The sequence below is a fragment of the Camelus bactrianus genome, chromosome 21, assembly GCF_048773025.1.
Source record: "Camelus bactrianus isolate YW-2024 breed Bactrian camel chromosome 21, ASM4877302v1, whole genome shotgun sequence".
NCBI classification, from domain to species: Eukaryota; Metazoa; Chordata; class Mammalia; order Artiodactyla; family Camelidae; genus Camelus; species Camelus bactrianus.
The window spans coordinates 25,863,509-25,884,211 of NC_133559.1; the positions used below are offsets into that span (position 1 = coordinate 25,863,509).

General features: G+C 42.8%; 1 long non-coding RNA gene across 9 annotated transcripts in view; it reads right to left on the bottom strand.

The window, feature by feature from the left end:
- The window catches only part of LOC123616831 (uncharacterized), a 48,322-nt gene that overhangs the window by 20,005 nt on the left and 7,614 nt on the right, over positions 1 to 20,703 (bottom strand). For 3 of the 9 annotated variants that reach the window (XR_012501415.1, XR_012501414.1, XR_012501411.1), the window contains exon 4: positions 14,690 to 14,771. The exons of the other annotated variants lie outside the window; for them this stretch is intronic. This is a non-coding gene — a long non-coding RNA (uncharacterized LOC123616831). The remainder of the gene's footprint in view (positions 1 to 14,689; positions 14,772 to 20,703) is intronic. 9 annotated transcript variants of the gene reach the window in all.

Here is a 20,703-nt window from a genome sequence, read left to right on the forward strand (position 1 = left end):
GAATGGCACGTGAATGACTAGCGAGGGGAGGTGAGGGGAGAGAGGTAGTGGGGGGGCCACTTTCTGTAGGATGCTTAAGAAGGCCTCTCTGAGGAGGTGATGTTAAACTGTGACCTGCTCAATGAAGAGGGACTGGCTGCTTAATGATCAGGAAAAGGTGTTCCAAGAAAAGAAAATGGCTAGTGCAAAGGCCCTGAGGTCCTCATGTGCTTGACATAATGTAAACAGAGAGACTTGTGTGGCTTAAAAGTAATTCACAAAGGGAAGAGTAATAGGAGACAGAAGTCAGAAGGGTAGAAGGGGACCAGATCACGCACTTCTCAAAACTGAGCATGCCTAAGCATCATCTGGGGATCTTGTTAAAGTTCTGATTCAGAAGGTTGGAAGTGGGGCTGAGATACTGCCTTCCTAACATGCTCCCAGGTTAGGCCAGTCCCACTGGTCTGTGGACCACTCTTAGAGAAGCGAGGCTCTCGGCAACAGAATTCATCGTAACTACATTCAGAAGACTTTAAATGACCTTAAGCTGGAACGTGACTTGATTTGGCTGTATTTTTATAGCTTGCTCTGGCTGTAGGGTGGAGAATGGAAAAGTGAATGCTGGACACCAAGTGGGAAGCAAATAAGTGGATGGAGAGCAAGTCAACATGCCTGGCTAACTGATTGGATGGAGCATGCCTCCTAGGTGTGGGACTAGAGCAAGGAGTTGGGGTGACACCTTACTAACTTGGCCAAGGCTGGTGGGGGGGATAGGGCTTATAAAGACAACCCACAGTTTGTTTGGCTCTGCTGGATCTGAGATGACACTCACACGTAAAGTGGAAATGTGAGTCAGAAAGTGAATCTGGGGTTGAAAATAAATATTTAGGAGCATTGTTTTGCAGATGATATTTAAAAGGCCCAAGAGTGGATGGGACTGCTCATGGAGAAAGTGTAGGAGATACGGAAGAGAGCAGTTTCTAACATGGGAGGGTGTAGGATGGTGAAGAGCCAGGAAAGCAGACTGAGAAGGAAGCACTGGCGAGGTAGGAGGAGAGAAGGGGAGGACCCCCAAGATGTCCACACCTCATCCATGGAAATTGTGAATGCATCACATCACCTGATGTGGCAAAAGGGACTCTGTGATGCAATTAAGATTAAAGACCTTGAGATGGAGAGATTATCCTGGATTATCTGGGTGAGCCCAATCTTACTCCGGAATCTTTAAAAATGGAAAAGAAAGGTAGAAGAAGGGGTCAGAGAAATACAATCATGGAAGAGGCAGAAAGATGTGAAACACAAGAGGGACTTGTCCCACCACTGCAGGCTTTGAAGATGGATGACCCTAGGAACGTGGTATCCTCTGAACGCTGGGAATGACACTCTCCTGACAGCCAAGACGTAGGATGTCAGTCTTCCAACTGCAAGGAATTAATTTTGCCAACAACCCGAAGGAACAAGAAAACAGATTCTCCCCTAGGGCCCCCAGGAGGGAACACAGCACTGCCAGCACCTTGATGTTGGCCAGTGATACAAGTGTTGGGCTCCTGATGGATGGAAATGTACTATAGCAATTTGGCGCACTGTTGGAAACCACTAAGTCTGTGACATTTTGTTACTGCAGCAGTAGAAAATGGATGTATGTGGTTTCAACTAAAAGCCCAAAGAAGAAAGTGCTTCGCGAAAGAGGGAGTCAAAGGGTGTGAGAGGAAGGCAGGCGGAGCGCCGGACCCGGCGACGCGGAGGGCAGTTGATGGGCAGTTTCAGCCTCGCGGTGAGACCAGAAACCTGACCCGAAAGGCTTGAGGGGTGCAGGGCAGGGTGAGGAAGCGGAAGCGGCGAACACGGACAACTCTGTTGTAAAGTTGGGTCGTGAAGCTAAGGAAGGAAACGGGACCGTATAGGGAGGAGGGTGTAGGTCCATCCAGGAGTTTTGCTTTGTGGGTTTCGGTGGCAGCCAGAAAGCATGTTTGCTGAAGGAATCGATCTAGTACCGAGAAAGAGGCTTGCGGGGGCGGGTGGACGGGATCGCGAGCAAAGTCAGGAGCCACGAGCCGGGCGACCCCGAGCGCACGTGGAGGGGTTGGGGTTATTCGGGGTCGTGGGTGGGAAGGGCTGGAAGGGAGACTGAGAAGATAAGCACAGGGGCACGGGTTTTGCAGTTTGACAGTGGGAGGAAAAGGCCCGTCTGATGGCTTCTATTTTGTCATCAAAATAACTGAAGCGAGGTCTCACGTAAGGGTTGCGGTGGGAGCATGGGAGGAGGCCGAGAGAGACATGGTGGAGGTCTGAGAGAGAAAAAGGTAGAAAATGGTTTCTCTTACAACGCGGGAAACCACCTGACCACGGAAGCGGGGGTGGGGGGCGGCGTGTTGCTCCAGGAAGGAAGGGGCCCTTGCTTCTCTTACTTCTCCTCCTGGCACCGGGGCTGTGGATGGGCTGTCGGGTCCAGGATGGACTCCGGAATATGTTCCTCACTGTAATGCCTATAACCTGGAGCAACCGTCTTAGCCTACCTGAGCCTCAGCTCTGCTTCAGCACTGTCATCAGGCTGGCCCCGCCTGCTCCCATTAAAGGAGGTGGCATGTGCCGAAGTGTTTCGTGGACTGTCAGCCCTGTCTTAAGTGTGACACGCGTTCTTGCAATATGGGCGGGGCCCAGCTTATGATTCCCGGCCAGGGAAGGCGGAGATCCCCTGAAGGCCGGAGCTGAGTGTAGGGGAGGGTGCCCGTCTAGCAGCAGCCTCCACACTCTGAGGTCACTCCCTTCCAAAGATGAGCAATTCCTTCCACCTCCACCCAGTCCCAGGAGGCCTGAGATGCTCAGGCTTGCGTTTTCTCTCCTGGTACCTGGAGCAAAGAGGGTAAAAATCCGTGCTGCGCTCCCTCTCCTGGGGGAGCTCCTCCAGCCATACTATCTGCAGCTGTCACCCGGCTGGTTCTGCCCTGTTGTTTTGTGAATGTCTGCTTTCTAGGGTAGCCCCAGGGTGACAGTAACTCTTCCAATTCAGGTTCCCTGCGAAAGCTGTCTGGTGGATTAGGACATGTCATGTAGGGGGTTTGGAGAAGGGCTACTTTACATAAATTAGATAAATAAACCTCATTGTGAGCAAAAAAGGGAGCTTTCTCCCAGTGGAATTCAGGGAGCACAGGGCAAGAGGACCTTGACCAGCCAAGGTCAGACACAAGTCAGCTGAGGACCTGCAGGTCCAAATCAGGCCTATGTGACTCCAAGCTCATTTTTCCCTTACCCTATAGCACTGCCTCCTGGGATCCAACAAGCCTGTCTGCTTCCCAGGAAAGGGAAGAGGAAGGAAGGCGCCAGCTTTCACAGAGTGCTTGCATACCAGGGGTCATGCTTCTGTTCTGGCGCTCTTTGTAGTAGGGGAGGGGGAAAGGTGCACCCCTGGATGGCTGTGAGTCCTCAGTGTAACAGGGACAGAGGCTCTTTTGTGATTAACCACTGGCAATCAGAGGTCTATAGAAAACGAGGATGCTCTGGCATGGAAGCCAGGCTGTGCTCAACATATGACCCTGGTCACTGAAGACAGAAGGACCAGGAAATAAATAACAACAGGGCACCACGATCTCTTCTGCAAATACCTCTCTACTCCTCCTCCCAGTCCCATGCCATGAAAATGACACCATTTTTTTTTCCCTCCAAAATAGGAAACAGGAGACAAAAGAAAAATTACTGGGAGAATGAAGCTGAAATAGAACTCCTTCAAATCTCACAGAAACATTCAAATGGAGAAGAAACACATATAAAAGAAACTGGATGAGGGATATAAAAAGAAGCAAGGAGATAGCCCCTCCAACGTGTATCTCTAAAAAAACCTCCATTTTTGTTTTTTTATTCATTTATTTTATATTTCTAGATGACATAAATCAGTTATGTGGCAGCTCTATGGACTTGTTATATTGTTCAAGGCCAAGGTTCCCAAAAGGAGCTGGGAGGAACAGAATGTTGAATACTGAACTTTCCTCTGGCATAAAGTTTAATGTTAGAATTTTAATAAATAGAACAAGAAGGAATGTGCTGATAATAGTGTAAATTTTATATTCACAGTGGGATCCCTGGTAGAAGATGTTGTACTTTTTCAAAAAAAAGTTTGTGCATTTGTATAAAGCCGTGGTCTTATAGAAATTGAAACAACAGTTTTGGAAAGTACAGTGTGTATCATGAACCATAAAACTGTTTATATATTTAACCCAATTAATTTGTTGAAGAAAGAATACAAACACGAAAGATACACATAAGTGTTTATGACTATGAAACATTAAAGGCAATGACGATATTCAGTGTTGTGGGGAATAACAGAGCAAATTGTTATCCATTCATATGATAGAATATTATGCACCCACTATAGTTAGCGGTGTGCTGGAGCCAGCCCACACTGACTGGAGAGAGTCAATTACGCACATTCTTCCCAACTCCATATTCGATGAAGTGATACTGGTATGAAATGAGCCCCGGGGCCGTATTTTGCCTGGGAAATTGGCAAAGGCTACCAATAAAGGATCACTCCTAACCCCAGAGAGCAAGTAGTTAGACATTTTCCAGCACACCATTGGTTAAAATTTTATATAAAAGAGGAAACAAAATTACATGTGTATGATTATCATCACAATGTTAAAACTGGATCTGAATAAAGACAAGAACTGGAAGGGACTTTGAGCAAACTGGGGAAAAAAAGATTATTGTGGATAAATGATTTCTTTTGTATTGAGTTCTGTTTATTGCTATGGTCTTTTAAAACAAATTTTAAATTAAAACAAATTTTAAAATGTTTAAAGCTGGATGTGTTCCACTATGACCCAGTAAACTATGAATTTATCCTTTTATAAGTAAGCTATAATCTCCAGGAAAAAAAGAACTGCATGTAGGCACTGGAGAGTGGAGAAGGTAGGCAGATTCTGGAGGCAGGTGAATGCTTGGGAGAAGGAAACAAAATGGAATCAAGTATTCCATTTTACGGCATGTAGTCTGAGGGCAGGCTGCAGTTGGTACTGCGTGCAGAGCAGCTAAAACTTTGATAGGAAACCAGCAATGTTTCTTGGCCAAAAGAACCAGGAGACATAGTTTAGGGCACCTAAAGCCACTGGAAAATGAAGACAGAATCCCAAAGGTGGGTTTTATAACTAGATATAATTAATACACATGACAAAAATAACACGAAGCAGGAGACAGCAAACTTTTCCTATAAAGGGCAACATAATAATATTTTGGATTTGAGGGCCATAGGATCTCTGGGACAAGTACTCAACCTTGCACTGTCGTATGAAAGCAGTGTGGACAAAGAGCAAATGAATGGGCATGGCTGTGTTCCAGTAAAACTCTCTGTATGAAAATAGGCAGCAGGCTGCTTTTGACCCACTAAACATGGGTTTGCTATCCTCCGGTATAAAGGACAGAGGCGGGGGGTGGCAAAAGGGCTTACACAGTGGCAGAGTTTCCATATTTTACAAGTGGTATAACGCTAACTCTAAATGCACTGTGAAAAGTCAATGTCTCTCAGTAGAGGCAGGAATGACTTTCTGGCCACACTGTTCTTTGAGGGGAGCTGCCTTGGGCATTGTGGGATGTTGAGAAACATTCCTGGCCTCAACCCACTAAATGCCAGTAGCATCGCTCTCGCAGTTGTTGCAATAAAAATGTCACCAAACAAAAATGTCTCCAAACATTGCCAACTGTCCCCTGAGGGGCAAATGCCTCCCTGTTAAAAGCCAGTGTTCTAAAACAACCACTAAAAACTGCAGGGGTAGAGCTAAAAATCCAATAGGTAAATGAGAATGAAATTCTAGAAAACATTCAAATAATCCAAAAGGAAGAAATGAAAGGGAGAGGAACAAACAAGGGAGGAAAAATAGAAAATAAATAACAAAATGATAAATATAAATCCAACTGTACAGATATTACTTTGTATGTTAATGGGTAATCACTCCAACTAAAAGACAGCAAAATGTCTGTTTAGGTCTTCTGCACATTTTCTGATTGGGTTTTTTGTTTTCTCATCATTGATCTGTGTGGGCTGTTCGTATATTCTGGAAGTTAAGTCCTTGTCAGTCTCATCATTTGCAAATATTTTCTCTCAGACCATAGGTTGTCTTTTCATTTTGTTTTTGGTTTCCTTTGTTGTACAAAAGCTTATACATTTAATTAGGTTCTGTGTATTGATTTTTGCTTTTATTCCTATTGCCTTGGGAGACTGGCCTATGAAAACATGGCTTTATTTATGTTTATGACAAAGAATGTTTTCCCTATGTTCTCTTCTAGGAGATTTATAATGTCCTGTCTTATGTTTAAGTCTTTAAGCCCTTCTGAGTTTAGTTTTGTGTATGGTGTGAGGGAGTGTTCTAACTTCATTGATTTACATGCAGCTGTCCAGCTTTCCCAACACCGCTTGCCAAAGAGACTGTCTTTTCTCCATTGTATATTCTTGCCTCCTTTGTCAAAGATTAATTGACCATAAGCCTGTGGGTTTATTTCTGGGCTCTCTATCCTGTTCCACTGATCCATATGTCTGTTTTTGTGCCAGTATCATGCTGTTTTGATTACTGTAGTCCTGTAGTGTTGTCTGAAGTCTGGGAGGGTTATGCCTCCAGCTTCATTCTTTTTCTTCACTGTTGCTATGGCAATTCTGGGTCTTTTGTGATTCCATATAAATTTTAGGATTATTTATTCTAGTGCTGTGAAAAATGTCCTGGGTGATTTGATAGGGATCACATTAAATCTGTAGATTGCTTTGGGTAGTATGGCCATTATCACAATATTAATTCTTCCCATCCAAGAGCATGGGATATCTTTCCATTTCTTTAAATCACCTTTAATTTCCTTTATCAATGTTTCATGGTTCTCTGCAAACATATGGCCAATAGGCACATGGAAAGATGCTCAATATCACTATTAGAGAAATGCAAATCAAAACTACAATGAAGTTCTACCTCACACTGGTCAGAATGGCCATCATTAAAAAGTCTACAAATGATAAATGGTGGGAGAGGGTGTGGAGAAAAAGGAACCCTCCTACATTGTTGGTGGGGATGTAATTTGGTGCAGCCATCATGGAAAACAGTGTGGAAATTACTTTAAAAAACTAGAAATATATTTACCGTATGATCTAGTAATCCTACTCCTGGGCATATATCTGGAGAAAACTGGAGTTCAAAAAGATATATGCACACCAATGTTCATAGCAATATATACAATAGCCAAGACATGGAAGAAGTCTAAATGTCCATCGATAGATGATTGGATAAAGAAGTTGTGATATATATATACAACAGAACACTACTCAGCTATAAAAAAATAATGAAATATTGCCATCTGCAGCAACATGTATGGACCTAGAAATTATCATATTAAGTGAAGTCAGACAAAGACAAATATTATATGATATCACTTATATGTGGACTCTAAAAAAATAACACAAATGAACTTACAAAACAGAAACAGGCTCACAGACGTAGAAAACAAACTTATGGTTACCAAGGGATAAGGTGTAGGAGGGATAAATTAGGAGTTTGGGATTAGCAGTTACAAACTATTATATATATAAAATAGATAAGCAACAAGGTCCTACTGTATCACACAGGAAACTATATTCAATAACTTGTAACAACTTATAATGAAAATATATATGTATGTATAACTGAATCACTATGCTGTACACCAGAAACTAACACAACATTGTAAATCAACTATACTTCAATAAAAAAACAAAAACAGTGACTATGAGGATAAATGAGAAAGCAAGACTCAATTCTCCATTGACAGATGATTGGATAAAGAAGTTGTGGTATATATACTCAATGGAATACTACTCAGCCATAAAAAAGAATAAAATAATGCCACTTGCTGAAAGATGGATGGACCTGGAGATCATCATTTCTGGAGGAAGCCAGAAAGAGAAAGAAAAATACTGTATGATGTTGCATATGTGGAATTCAAACAAACAAACAAGACACAGATGAACCTATTTACAAAACAGAACCAGACTCATAGACATAGTAAACAAACTTATGGTTACCAGCAGGGAGAAGGGATGAGAAGGGATAAGTTGGGAGTTTGAGATTTGCAGATACTAACAACCATATATAAAATAAACAACAGGTTTTTACTGTATAACACAGGAAACTCTATTCAGTATCTTGTAGTAACTTATCAGAAAAAAAATATGAAAATGAACATATGTATGTGTATGTATGACTGAAACATGATGCTGTACACCAGAAATTGATACAACATTGTAAACTCATTATACTTCAATTAAAAAAAGAAAAGAAAGGAAGCCTCAATTCTATGCTGTCTCAGAGACCCACATTGAATATGGAGACACAAATAACTTCAAAGTAAATGAACAGAAAAAGTAAACCCTGCAAACAGTAGGCATGAGAAGACTGTGCAGGATGTATTACTAACAGGTAAAATAGAATCCAAGGTTTAAAGAGTATGACTAAAGATAAAAATGGACGCTGTGTAAGATAAAGAGTAAAAGGAAGCAATAACGGCTATAAACGTGTACAAGCTTAATAACAGAGCCTCAAAATACATGAAGCAAAAGTTGATGGTAGAGAAAAATAATTCCACAGTCACAGTAGGAGATTCACATCTGTCTTTCAGCAATTGATGGAACTAGACAAAGAGTCAATAAAGAGGGTTGAACTACACCGTAAACTGCCGTGAACTAACTGATATTTACAGAACTCTACCCCCAGCAACTGTAGGAGGCATGTTCCCTTAACGTCCACGTGGCATGTTCACCAGGAGAGACCATCTGCAGGACCGTAAAACAAAGTTTAAAATGATTAAAACCATACAAATTTTCAAGTATGACCTTGATGAAATTAAGTTAGAAATCAACAACATTAAGGTATTTGGGGAAATCTCAAACATTTAGAAATTAGACAACACATTTCTGAATAATCCTAAATAATAATGGGTCAAAGAAAATACCACAAGGAAAATTAGAACAAACATTTTCCAAGCCAGTTGGGAGGAAATACAACTAAACGTGGAATTAGAAATTCATGATACAGATGGATAGGCTTCTTACCAAAGTGACATTGCTAAGATATGGTAATGCTGGAGAGAAGTGTTACCAAATCCAAGTTCGTGTTCTGGACACAGTGAGACCAAACAAACTGCAGTGTTGGAGTTTGGTGCAGAGAAAGATTTATTGCTGGGCCAAGCAAAGAGAACCTGAGGCTCGTACTCAAGCCACCCCCTCCAGCTCCCCAAAGGGTTTCAGCTGAGCATCTTTAAAGGTCAGCTGAGGGAGGCGCTTCCCAGGGTATGTGATCAGCTGTGCACAATTCTCAGATTGGCTGATGGTGCTCAATCCTCAGGCACCAGAGGGTCTGGGGGCTACGTGCCTATGATCATCAAGTAGTTAATTTCTTACATTTGGTGGTGGTTTTTAGCATCTGAGAAAGGGAAATGTGTGTGAGATACTATTATCTGGGTACTTCAGAGAGGAGCTGCAGGAGAGGATGGGGGGGAGGGGACAGCCTGGGAAGGCATCACAGGGTCTTGCTCAGTTACAATTCCCCCATTTTCTTTAATACCCCTCAATCTTGAGGAGAACAGGTATTGGACAAAAAGGAGAATAATATTTTGGATAGAGAGGTTAATCAAAAACTCAGCAGAAGACCTTGGTTTCAATCTAAAATCCTGTTTTGTCCCTACCCAAATCTTTCAGCAAATGAAGTGACAACCACTCTGGCTACTTTCTGCTGAAATGGGGCATAGTCCTACTTCGATTTGGGGGATGAACACCAAGTTGGAAATGTTCCCAAGTTCTAAGTCCTAGATCCAAGTCTTGTATGAATAAAATCTCATTCCCTGAGGAATTCAGGAGAATAAGCCTGAAAGCACTTTGGGGGAGACTCATAGCCAGGGAGCCAGTTGTCTACTTTTATCTGAGTAGGTTTTAACGTCTGATATGGTATTAACATATATATATAACAAGAGATATTGGCTATTACACGTCTCCTTTTTCCTGCTAAACTCTGATCTAATTTGTTGTCTAAAAATTTAATAGCTATAAGAGGAGATTTTGAGGTCATAAGGTTGCAGCTGCCACCTGCCAGCAGACACTGCTTTGAGAATGGCTGGTGGCGTCCCCAGTGTGACACAGCTCAGAATATGAGAGTTCTCAACAATACAGGAAAGTGTCTGAAATCACGTCCACAATGGCCACCTAGATTTGCCTTTGAAGTCTGACCCACAGCTGCTCCCTTTTGACTTTCAAATGCATTCCCCTCCTCAGGGCTAAAGCAGATGAACAAGGCACGTCCAAAAGGCCACAAAACAGGCTGCTTTGGTCAGTAAAGTGAAGCCACGTATAAGCCAGTATGACTTCCTCACACCTCAACATGTGCAGATTTTCTCATCATGTCCCTTTTTGATTGCAAATCTTTCAATAGCAAGCACTGATGATCAAAACATCTGTCCCTCTCTGCTGGGATGGTAGTTCCTGCCCCAGGTTTAGATCATGTCCCTCGGTGCTGGGCCTCCTTTATATCTGCCTAGTTACCCACACTGGGGGGAAACTAATCAGCTATCACGAGCAGGCTCAGAGGGACGTTAATGGGAAACACTTCACAGGCTATACGTTTTATCACTGATGCTCAATTGTTACACAAGCATGGTATATATGCTTTTAGCAACAGACTTAAAGCAAGCATTATTGTACATTATGAGGAGTTATACTCTGTGACAAATCCATTAGAGAATTCTCTTTCTATCCTACACACTGGGGACGATATTGATAGGGAGACAAACATTTGGTAAATAGTTCAATTAGAAACCATTGATTAAAAGCCAGCAATACTTCAATAAAAAAATTATAACCGTATTTGTCAGTTCACTCAATCCTATGCTATCAATCCCTTTCACTGTGTCGTGAAATCAGTTTTTCATTAGACTTCTTAAATATCTTACCCAGCTCAGCAGTATGATTTAAAAGAAACCTGTACTTGTCAAAAAGTCCTTTTTGTGAAACTTCTTAAAAGATGAAGTAGTTTTGCAAAGCATTAACTGTCTATGAATGACAAAAGACCCAAAAAGGCATGATAAAAGATCTCACTGCAATATTTTTGACAAAGAAGCTTAATAAAGTTGCTCTGACACGCAACATTCCAAGATAACGACCAGAACTGACTGACAGCATTATACCAGGACATACCTAAATTTCCGAAACTTTATATAGAACGTCTGTGTTAACATTTATCCATACCGTAAAGTCAAAGGAGGCTATCATTCATTTGACAATGCTTCCTATGCAATGCAACATATCAACCAATCCCAGTTAAGTATGTTTCTCTGAGATGTCTCAGGGGCCCTCTGGAGCATCCCAAAGTTAGCTGAAGTCAAAAGAACTTTAATTAGAATTTGATAGGAAGTTTGTCAAAAATAACAAAAATTTTCACACAATCTGTTATCAGAAGCATTCTAAATAAACTTGTTTTCTTAGCAAAGAGGAACCAAATCTAGTCCTGCACTGTTACAGAAACGACAGGCCAGCCTAGAAACAAACAGCACTTGGAGGGTTGGAGTACTCAGGTTTATTACGCCAGCAGGCTCGGAGGGACTAACACTCGGGGCTCTGAGCACCTCTAAGACGCGTGCGTGAGGCTTTAAAGGGTAGATTACAAGCTTGGGGTATATTGGCCAATAAGGCGTAAACATTTCAGCAATATCACAAAAGGGAAGCAGGGAATCAGTAAACTAGAACTTTTTCTAATAAGAACAGATCAGTTACTGACACTAATTAAACTTAGATCTGCGAGTTGGCCCAGCACGGCTTTTCCTTCTCAGCACCAGACTACTTTTAATAACAAAATCCATTTACCTAGTCAAGTTTAATCTAAGCTCAGCCCGATCATGCACAGAACTCCTTTTTCAGGGCTCCCTTTCTAAAAAATTTCCTCAACTTTCTGTATCCATATTAGTTTGTCCCCCCCTTTTTTCTTTTCACATCTAGAAACAATTAGCTCTAGGACCCACTCTTCCTTCCCTTAACAAAATGCAATTCCATTCCTCATATCTTTTTTTTAAACCCAAAACACATATCCTATTTTCCTACTGTAATGTTTCCCCTGTTATTTTTAGTAGCTTCAATTATGTATTTAAATTAGGATCCTCAATTCTTAAAAAAAAAATCTCAACTTCTAGTGAATGTTTCAGTATCTTCTTTTGTTTGAGAATGATCTCGCTATTCAGCTATTCAATAAACTCCCATCATTTAACTCAGCACAACTCCAAAATTTCCAGTTACCAAATATCTGGAAAGATCATGTCAACTGAAAAAAATGAACAACCTAGAAGTTGAGAATTATGTTTTATTTGGCAGACTTTGAGGACTTGAGCCCGGGAGGCAGCCTCTGAGATTGCTCTAAGGGACTGTTCCACAGAGGCAGTGGAGAAGGCAGGATATATAGGAGTTTTGCCACAAAGACCAATTAGCCAGAACATCAAAAGATTACTGTTAATTAAAGAAAACTAGACATCTCAAGTTAAGGAATTTAGCGCTTTTCTATGTATGGGAAGGTGCAAAGATCTGGGCTTATTGAAATCATTCCTTTGATATGCTCCTAGCTGTCTAGGGCCAGTATCCTCTTCTTCCACATCATGAGTCCCTCTCGGGGGCACCACTGGGGGTGGCAGCAGAGACTGGGCTGCCTCCTTGTCTGCATCCTGAGTTCCCTCCGCTCACTGTCAGGGGAGGGGAGGCAACAAAGGCTGATGACTTGATGGTCACGGCATCCTTTGTTTACTGATATGGCTGGCAATATTTTTCATTCACCATCATTTGTAAGTATACATTCCTAAAACAAAATTATTTCTAAAGAGTTGACCCAAAGGCTCTTATCTCATTTGCATTCAATTCGCTTACAAGAAATTTCATCAGTGGGGAGGACATAGCTCAAGTGGTGGGGAGGACATAGCTCAAGTGTTAGAGAGAGTGCTTAGCATAAACAAGGTCCTGGGTTCAATCCCCAGTACCTCCTCTACAAAAAATAAATAAACCTAATTACCTCTCCCCCACCCCCAAAAAATTAATTTAAATTTTTAAAAAAGAAAGAAAAAATTTTAAAATAAGAATTTCATTATAACAAGTTACTAATTTTTTTTCTTTCTGCTGACAAACTCTGAATATGAACTTATTGACCTTCAGTAAACCTAGGTACAACAAAAGATATGTCTGTATTGATTGTATCAACAAGCTTGAGTTGGCTTTACTATCAGATAACAATTCAATATTGAATATTTCCTAGATCACATGAACCTGAAATTTGGTCTAGCTTTTTTTATACTTAGAAGTATTTAATTCATAAGCACTTATTTTTAAGTCAGTTAAATAGAGCTCATTAACAAGTTAATTTTTCATGTAAAGACAGGCAGAACCAGAGATCCCATAATTTTTCTACTTGAGTTTTTTTTTTTTTAACTTTTTTTTTTTTTTTTTTTTTCCTTGACAGCCCAGGTAGATCATCTACATCTCAAAGGCAAAGGGTGAGAAATGCAAATTCCTCCTCTAACTGCTTATACAAACCCCAGCCATCTTGGCTATTTTCAGGAATTTTTTTTTCCAGTTCCCAAATATCCACTTCAGTTTAGAGAAAGAACAATAATAGACAATGATATGCACATTATTCACTCACATTCACTTGACTGACTTTCAGCAAAACAAGGAAGAGAGGACAGAATTTGGACTCAGGCACCCAGACGCTCACACACACCCAAGGTAAAAGCCGAAGCAATTGCAAAAGACCCACTTTGATATAGTAGCAGAGCCATTAGGGGCCATTGTTCTCCAGATCTCAGGGATACGGAGCCCACACAGTGTCAAAATGATATTTTTTATTGCCTTTCATTTATGGGAGCGTAGCTAAAGACCTCCCAGTTTTGTAAAATATACCCTAGGGGGACTAAAAGTTGGAACAGAGTTCTGCTCATCCATACTTAATTATTCATGGCCGATGTTACCAAGTTTTCAAGCAAACAATTTGAAACAGTCTCTCAGGGTCTCAGTTCCCTAGCCCTAAAAAGAGGGATTCCAACCAGTGCCCCATCAGTCTAAAACTGGAGAACGCCGACCAACGCACGATCAGAGATGAAGCTGAAATGAGGGGCCAAGACTAGGAAGGGAAAATCCCAACCAAGTCTCCACAATAAGGAAAGATACCCTAGTGTCACACACGAGCCCCGTTCCCCACCAAAGACGTCTCAGCCGGCCAATGCAAGTACAGATACACACCCTAACAGACGTCGTTACACAAACAAAAGATCAGATGTGGTGTAGCCCCCAAATTCCACTTCCACTCCCAGATGGAGGCTTCCAGAGTGGCCTGGCTCCTGAAAGAGAACAGCCCCAGAGTGGCTCCCAATGAACGCAGTATGGTTCACTTCCTGAAAGAGGAGGAGCCCAGGTGGAACGGGTAGAATTCTCCCATCCTGCGCAGGTTGGAGCGGCTCACCCCAAAACGATACACACAAAACCACAACCAATAAATAAGCTTTGATCTCACAGGCAGACAATCAGAGGAGGTGTCTTCTCAAAATTCCACTTCCACTCCCAGAGGTCAGATGGAAGCCTCCAAACAGACTGACTCAGCTCTCCCAAGAGAACAGACCCAGAGTGGCTCACAGTGAGCCCAGATGAAGTGGAGAGAATGCCATGCCTTCACAAGCTGGAGTGACTCACCCCGAGGCGACATCAAATTTGGACCACAGCTCTGGATGTTTCTCGGCTCCAGACCTCCTGGGGTGGTGGCGGAGGCTGGATCCTGTCAGGGAGAATCTCGTTCAGTTCCCCGGAGAGAAGCGAGCTCCAGCAGCTGCTGGGACTCAGGAAAGGGGCTGCCCTAGGCAAGGTCGACCTGCCAAGGACACAAACTCCTAGGCCGGCCTCACCAAAATTCTCATTGAACACAAGTTTGAGTACCTGACACACAGTGAGGCCAAACAATCTGAAATGTTGGAGTTTGGAGCAGAGAAAGGTTAATTGCAGGGCAGAGCAAAGAGAACAGGGTGGCTCGTGCTCAAAAAAAAAAAAAAAACCTAACACCCTGAAAGGTTTTCAGTTGAGCATATTTAAAGGCCAGTTTCGGGAAGGGTGTCCCAGGGTATGTGATCAGCTGCGCACAGTTCTCAGATTGGTTGCTGGTGATCAATCCTTAGGCACCAGGTCTAGACGCTATGTGCTCATGATTATCAAGTCGTTAATTTCTTCCATTTGGTGGCGGTTTTTAGCATCTGAGAAACTCAGTAAATATGCGTGAGATACTATTCTCTGGGTACCTCAGAGAGGAGCTACAGCAGAGGATATGGGGGATGGGTCTGTCCCGGGAAGGCCCTATAGGATCCCACAAAAGGGCCCTAGAAGGCTGATCAGGACAAGCTGTCTGGAGAGGACATTCCAGCTAAGACCTGGATAATAAGGAGATGCAGAACCAAATAAGTAAATATGCATTGTTATGGGTTGCATTGTGCCCACTCAAAAAGCTCTTGGAGTAGTAACCCCCAGCACCTCGGAATGCGCCCTTATTTGGAGATAAGGTGTTTACAGAGGTAATCAAGTTAAAGTGAGGTAATTAGGGTGGGCCCTAATCCAACATGACTGTGCCCTTATAAAAAGGGGGACATTTGGACACAGGGACAGACATACACAGAGAGAAGATGATGCGAAGCACCGGGAGAAAACAGTCCTCCACCAGCCACGGAGTGCCGGGCTGTCAGCAGCTAGGAGAGAGGCCTGGGGCAGATTCTCGCTCACAGCCTTGGGAAGCAACCCTCAGTTGCTTGAGTTTGGACTTGTAGCCTTCGGAACTGAGACATTAAATCTGCTTTGCGAGTCACCCAGTTCGTGGTACTCTGCTCCAGCAGCCCTAAGAAACTGAGACACTGCGTATGGAAGTGAGTGAGTGAGTAGGTAAGTGGCTAAGTTAGGAGAGGAGCACCTGGGACTCCTCCTCTCCAGCTTCCTTAAAGGGGCCACAGGACGAGGGCTCCAGGCAGACAAGAGCAGTGAGAACAAAGGCCCGCGTCAGGAGCCAGCACTGTTTTACCTCGCAGGCGGTACAGGCATAGCTCCCAGGCCAACGAACTTTTCTAGGTCTTTAAAAAACGCCTGCTAGTCTGAAGGGGAAGGTCGCGGGGAGGCATGAGACTGGTTCCAAAATCAAAATGAAACTGCAAATTAATATTAATAAATGTTTATTTAAATGATATAAGTGTAATTACGTCTTCACTACTTGTTCAACTTGTTAATCATAAAAACTACTACATTTGAACTTGACTTTTTGGTTAGACTTTCTCACTTTATAATAATTTCTCAGAATGCATATTACTTTCTGAGAAATCAAAACACATTATAAAACAAAGGAGTTACTTGTGGTCAGGTGATTGCCAAAGCAAAATTCTAGACATTGCTTCCAAAGATTTTATTCAAAGGTATTCAGTGATGTTTGTGCATTTAAATACAGTTGATATGACATGGGGTAATGCCTACAACATTAATGCTACTTGGGCCAATGACAGTCTTAAAACCACCCCGGTGGGCACAGGCCTGCGGCCTGGTAGGTGAGGGGCACAGCAGCAGGAACAGGAGTTGGGGTCTGAGGCGCAGGCAGTCCCTTTAGGCTGCGGTACAGAATGTGGATTTTAAGTGCACGGGAAGTCACTGGAAGGTTTTAAGCAGGGAATGAGGTTGTTCTGAGAAAGGATCTAGAGGAGAGAGACTGTTAGAGTGGGCAGATAGATAGATATGAGCAGAGAAAGGGGGACAGAGGCCAGATGGCAGGAACTGGGCAGAAAGGAGGGGCACAGGTCAAGTACAGAAAACCATACATCATGTAAGCACCAGGGGTCCCTGAGCAGAGAAAGAGAAGCAGGAAATTTGGGGCTGATAAGTGGTCACACATTTTGGGGTGATGAGCGGCCTGGAGGCTGACAAAGAAAAGTGGGAAAAGGCAGGAATTTCCAGTGTCTGAGTGTAACCTTTTGCTCATTATGCCCTCGTTTCAATAAGATAAGCCTTGCAGATTAGAAGTTCCTATCATGCACCGACATGAGGACAATTTCAATCCAGGTTAAATAAAGATGAAATTCCCTCCTCCTTTCGGGAAGGTGGAGTTGGGATGAAAATCAGGGAATATGACCCCAAGCCCTTTCCTCCCCAGTGAATATTCCACGCATTCATTTTTACACCCTAAGTAACCAACTTGCCAAAGAAACTCAGGGCAGCCGCTCACCTGAGTCTGCCCGCTCTCCCCTTGAGAGTGTACAATCCATCCCTTAATACATCCCCACTTTACTTTCTTAACCTCTGCATCTTGTCTCTGAATTCTTTCTGGGACAGGAGGAGATCCTGGACACCAGCTACATCATCCACCAGGAACAAGACCAGGAAGAAGTCTATAACTGACCGGCTAGGACAGCCTCTGCCTCTGTCCAGGACAGCGCCTCAGATCGGGGTCAGTGCAGCAGAAGCATTAAGAATCCGCCCCCACCCGCTGCCTAATTTCAGTCTACTCCCCCTTCAGCTTTCAGCCAGGGAAGACCCTCCTACCCCTTCTCTATTGTTGCACTCATGACACTCCGCAGTTCTCCTTCATACCCTTTCTCACTTTAATACTGTATATTTACTTGTGCAATTCTTTGATCAGTGTCTCTTCCTCTAAACTGTAAACTCCTTGAGAGCAAGGATCATGTCTTGTGTTCACTACCAGGGGCAGGTTTTGTGGGGGCTGAAGATTTTATCATTTGAGGGGGGCCTCTTTAAGAAAATAAATATACAATTATAAATATAAAATTAACTATAAATGAATATTCATTTAGAGTGAGAAGAGAAATTGCCACTAATTCCTAGAGCTTAGGAGATCTAAGTCCCTTCTGAGGTGCTCATTGAAACAATTTAGTAGAAATACTCACATAGAAATGCTTCCTGATGGTCACCAGGCTTCCTCTTCCTGCCCAGAACACCTTACAACTCCCAGCACTCACACAGGTGGTGCGGGTGAGGCTCCTGAAGCTTCATCTTCCTTAGCTGCCCAGTGTGCCCACCTCTGTTCATCGCCATATTCCCAGCACCTAGCGCCATGCTGGTTATACAGTAGGTGCTCAATGATTCATAGCTGCAATAATGATAATGACTATCTTTTCTCTTACTGACAACCTGAGCACCAGCCAGAAGATGCAGAGACAAGAGAGGAGGAGAGAGATTTCACATCCCACGGTCAGTGAATAAGGAGACCATCACAAGCATGATTACTTTTAAGACAATCATATAAACATGTTTCCAGAAAGGACTGGAAGATGGGTAACTTCTGTTTGATGGTAAGACAAAGCTGGGAAGAGGAGACCGTGAAGGTCGGCTCAGAAAATTCAGGCTCATCAAGTAGCTGACTGGGCATTTATGTTTCTACGAAAGTTCAGGAGCAGACAATGCATTCCAACTCCCTTTCTAGTCCAGAGGTCACAGTGCCCGGCTACAGGTGAGGCAGGGCCAGCCACCAAACCGCAAAGCCTGGCACCTCGGGAGATATGGTGGCTATGTCTGGCACAGCCAATCTAGAACACCCATCTTCCCAACAGAAGCATCTTCTCAAGGGGCTGGGCAGGAGGGTAGAAACCATGTGGCTGAACCATGGACAACAGCAAGGAGAAAAGTAGATTTCACAAGGAAGGAGGGGTAGAGCCTTGTGAAGTCCTTCAGGGTGTCTGCTGAGAGCAAAGTCATCATAAAATAAGAATGCAACATCTGGATGCTGATATGGTCACCTGGGAACACAAAAACACTCAGCATTTCATTTGCGCAATTCATGCAACAAGCATTAATTGAGTGCTGACTGTGGGCTAGGCAAATTCTTGCAAGATATCCTTTCTTCGTCATATGTGTTTCTCCCCCTTTTTGCAACTAAATGGCTTAAGTCAAGTTTATTTGGACACCTGAAAATTTCTGGTGCATTCATGACACGTCTTGACATAGGAATTGTGACCTCCATAGGTACTCAGACCTCAGCCTTTCCTATTATTAAAAAGAAAGTGTTAGTTGAGCCCTGCTGTCCCGGACATGGTGCTAGACTCACATTCTCCCAGTTGATCCTACACCTCTCCTCCTGGTCATCATCCACTGTGGTCTGCGCCGCGCCATCTTCCCTCTTCCCCTGATAACAGTACTCCTATTTCTTTGGAAAATTGATCCTTTCTTACTCCAAAAATGTAGTTTTGGTTGGGGACGCCAATGACCACGCTCACCTGTCTACTGATAGGAATGGGCGCATTGCCCAGATGAGCCAGTGGTGACACCCCACCTCCCTGATCACAGTGACTGATCTAGGAATGAACATGTAATCCCAGCCCAGCCAGAGTTTTCCCTCAGTATTTTTCAAACTAGGGTAGGGGAGAGAAGTTTTGTCTTTTTCCCTCTGACCTCAAAGACAAAAGCTAACGACTAGAGCTCTGAACTTGTGGAAGCGCCTGGCTGAGAGAATAAAACCGACGTACAGAGACTAGAAGTGCAGAGCCAGGTGGTGTCACGGCATCTCTGAGGTCAGGTATGGCTTTGCCTTACCCTTGACTTGGTTCTATGAGGCAATCGATGCCCCTTTCCTGCTTCAGTTAGTTCAGTTTAGGATTTTGTTGGGTATAACCAAGAATCCTCCGAAGGTTCTCCTTCATTCAGACAAGTCCCAGAATCTCAGGCAGCCCTTTCTAAAGCTGACCGAGAGGCTCAGATCCTGTTCCTCTGAGTTTTGACATCCCCTTGAAATTCTCTTGCTTCCTCTGCAGCTACACCCACCACACTGGCTTCAGCTCATAGTCCTGGACTAAACATTTCTCTTAGCACCACTTCGATAGGCTGGAATTTTCAAAGATGTCTAAAATTCTGAGGGTTAACAGCAAGCAAACAAATGAGGTAATAAATGTACAAAACAGACATGATTACAGAAGGCTTCCACTGGCTTACTCCAGGCTCTGCGGGCCTGTCTTACTGCACGAGCTATCTTGAAATTGCTTCACTCTAACCCTGAAGATGTGGCAAAGGTTTCAGCAACTCAGCCTGGAGTCCTTGCTTCCTAGCTACGAGTCTGACTCCACCTAGAAAGCATTGTTTGAAAAATAAGTTAAATTAAAAAAATATTAAAATGTAGCAAACCAAGTGGATTTATAGATGCAATGCACTCCCAAACAAAATCCCAGCAAGCTTTTTTTAAATTTTAGAATTGACAAGCTGATTCTAAAATTCACTTAGAAATGCAAAGGAACAGGATCTTGTGGTGGCTCACAGCGAAAGAGAATGTGACAATGATTGTATGTATGTTCATGTATAACTGAAAAATTGTGCTCACACTGGAATTTGACACAGCATTGTAAAATGACTATACCTCAATTAAAAAAAAAAAAAAAGAAATGCAAAGGACTAAAATAGCCAAGACAATTTTGAAAAAGTGAAACAAAATTAGGTGATTTTTTTCTAATTAAAGACTTACTATAGCAATTCCTCAAAAAGTTAAACATAGAGTTACCATATATCCTAGCAATTTCACTGCTAGGAATATATCCAAGAGAATTGAAAAATTCATATAAAAAACTTGCACATGAATGTTCATTATGCACAATAGCCAAAAGGTAGAAATAACCTAGATGTCCATCAAATGATAAATGGATCTATCTTGGCAATTATTCCTTTGACAACTATGTAAGTTCAAAAAGCTA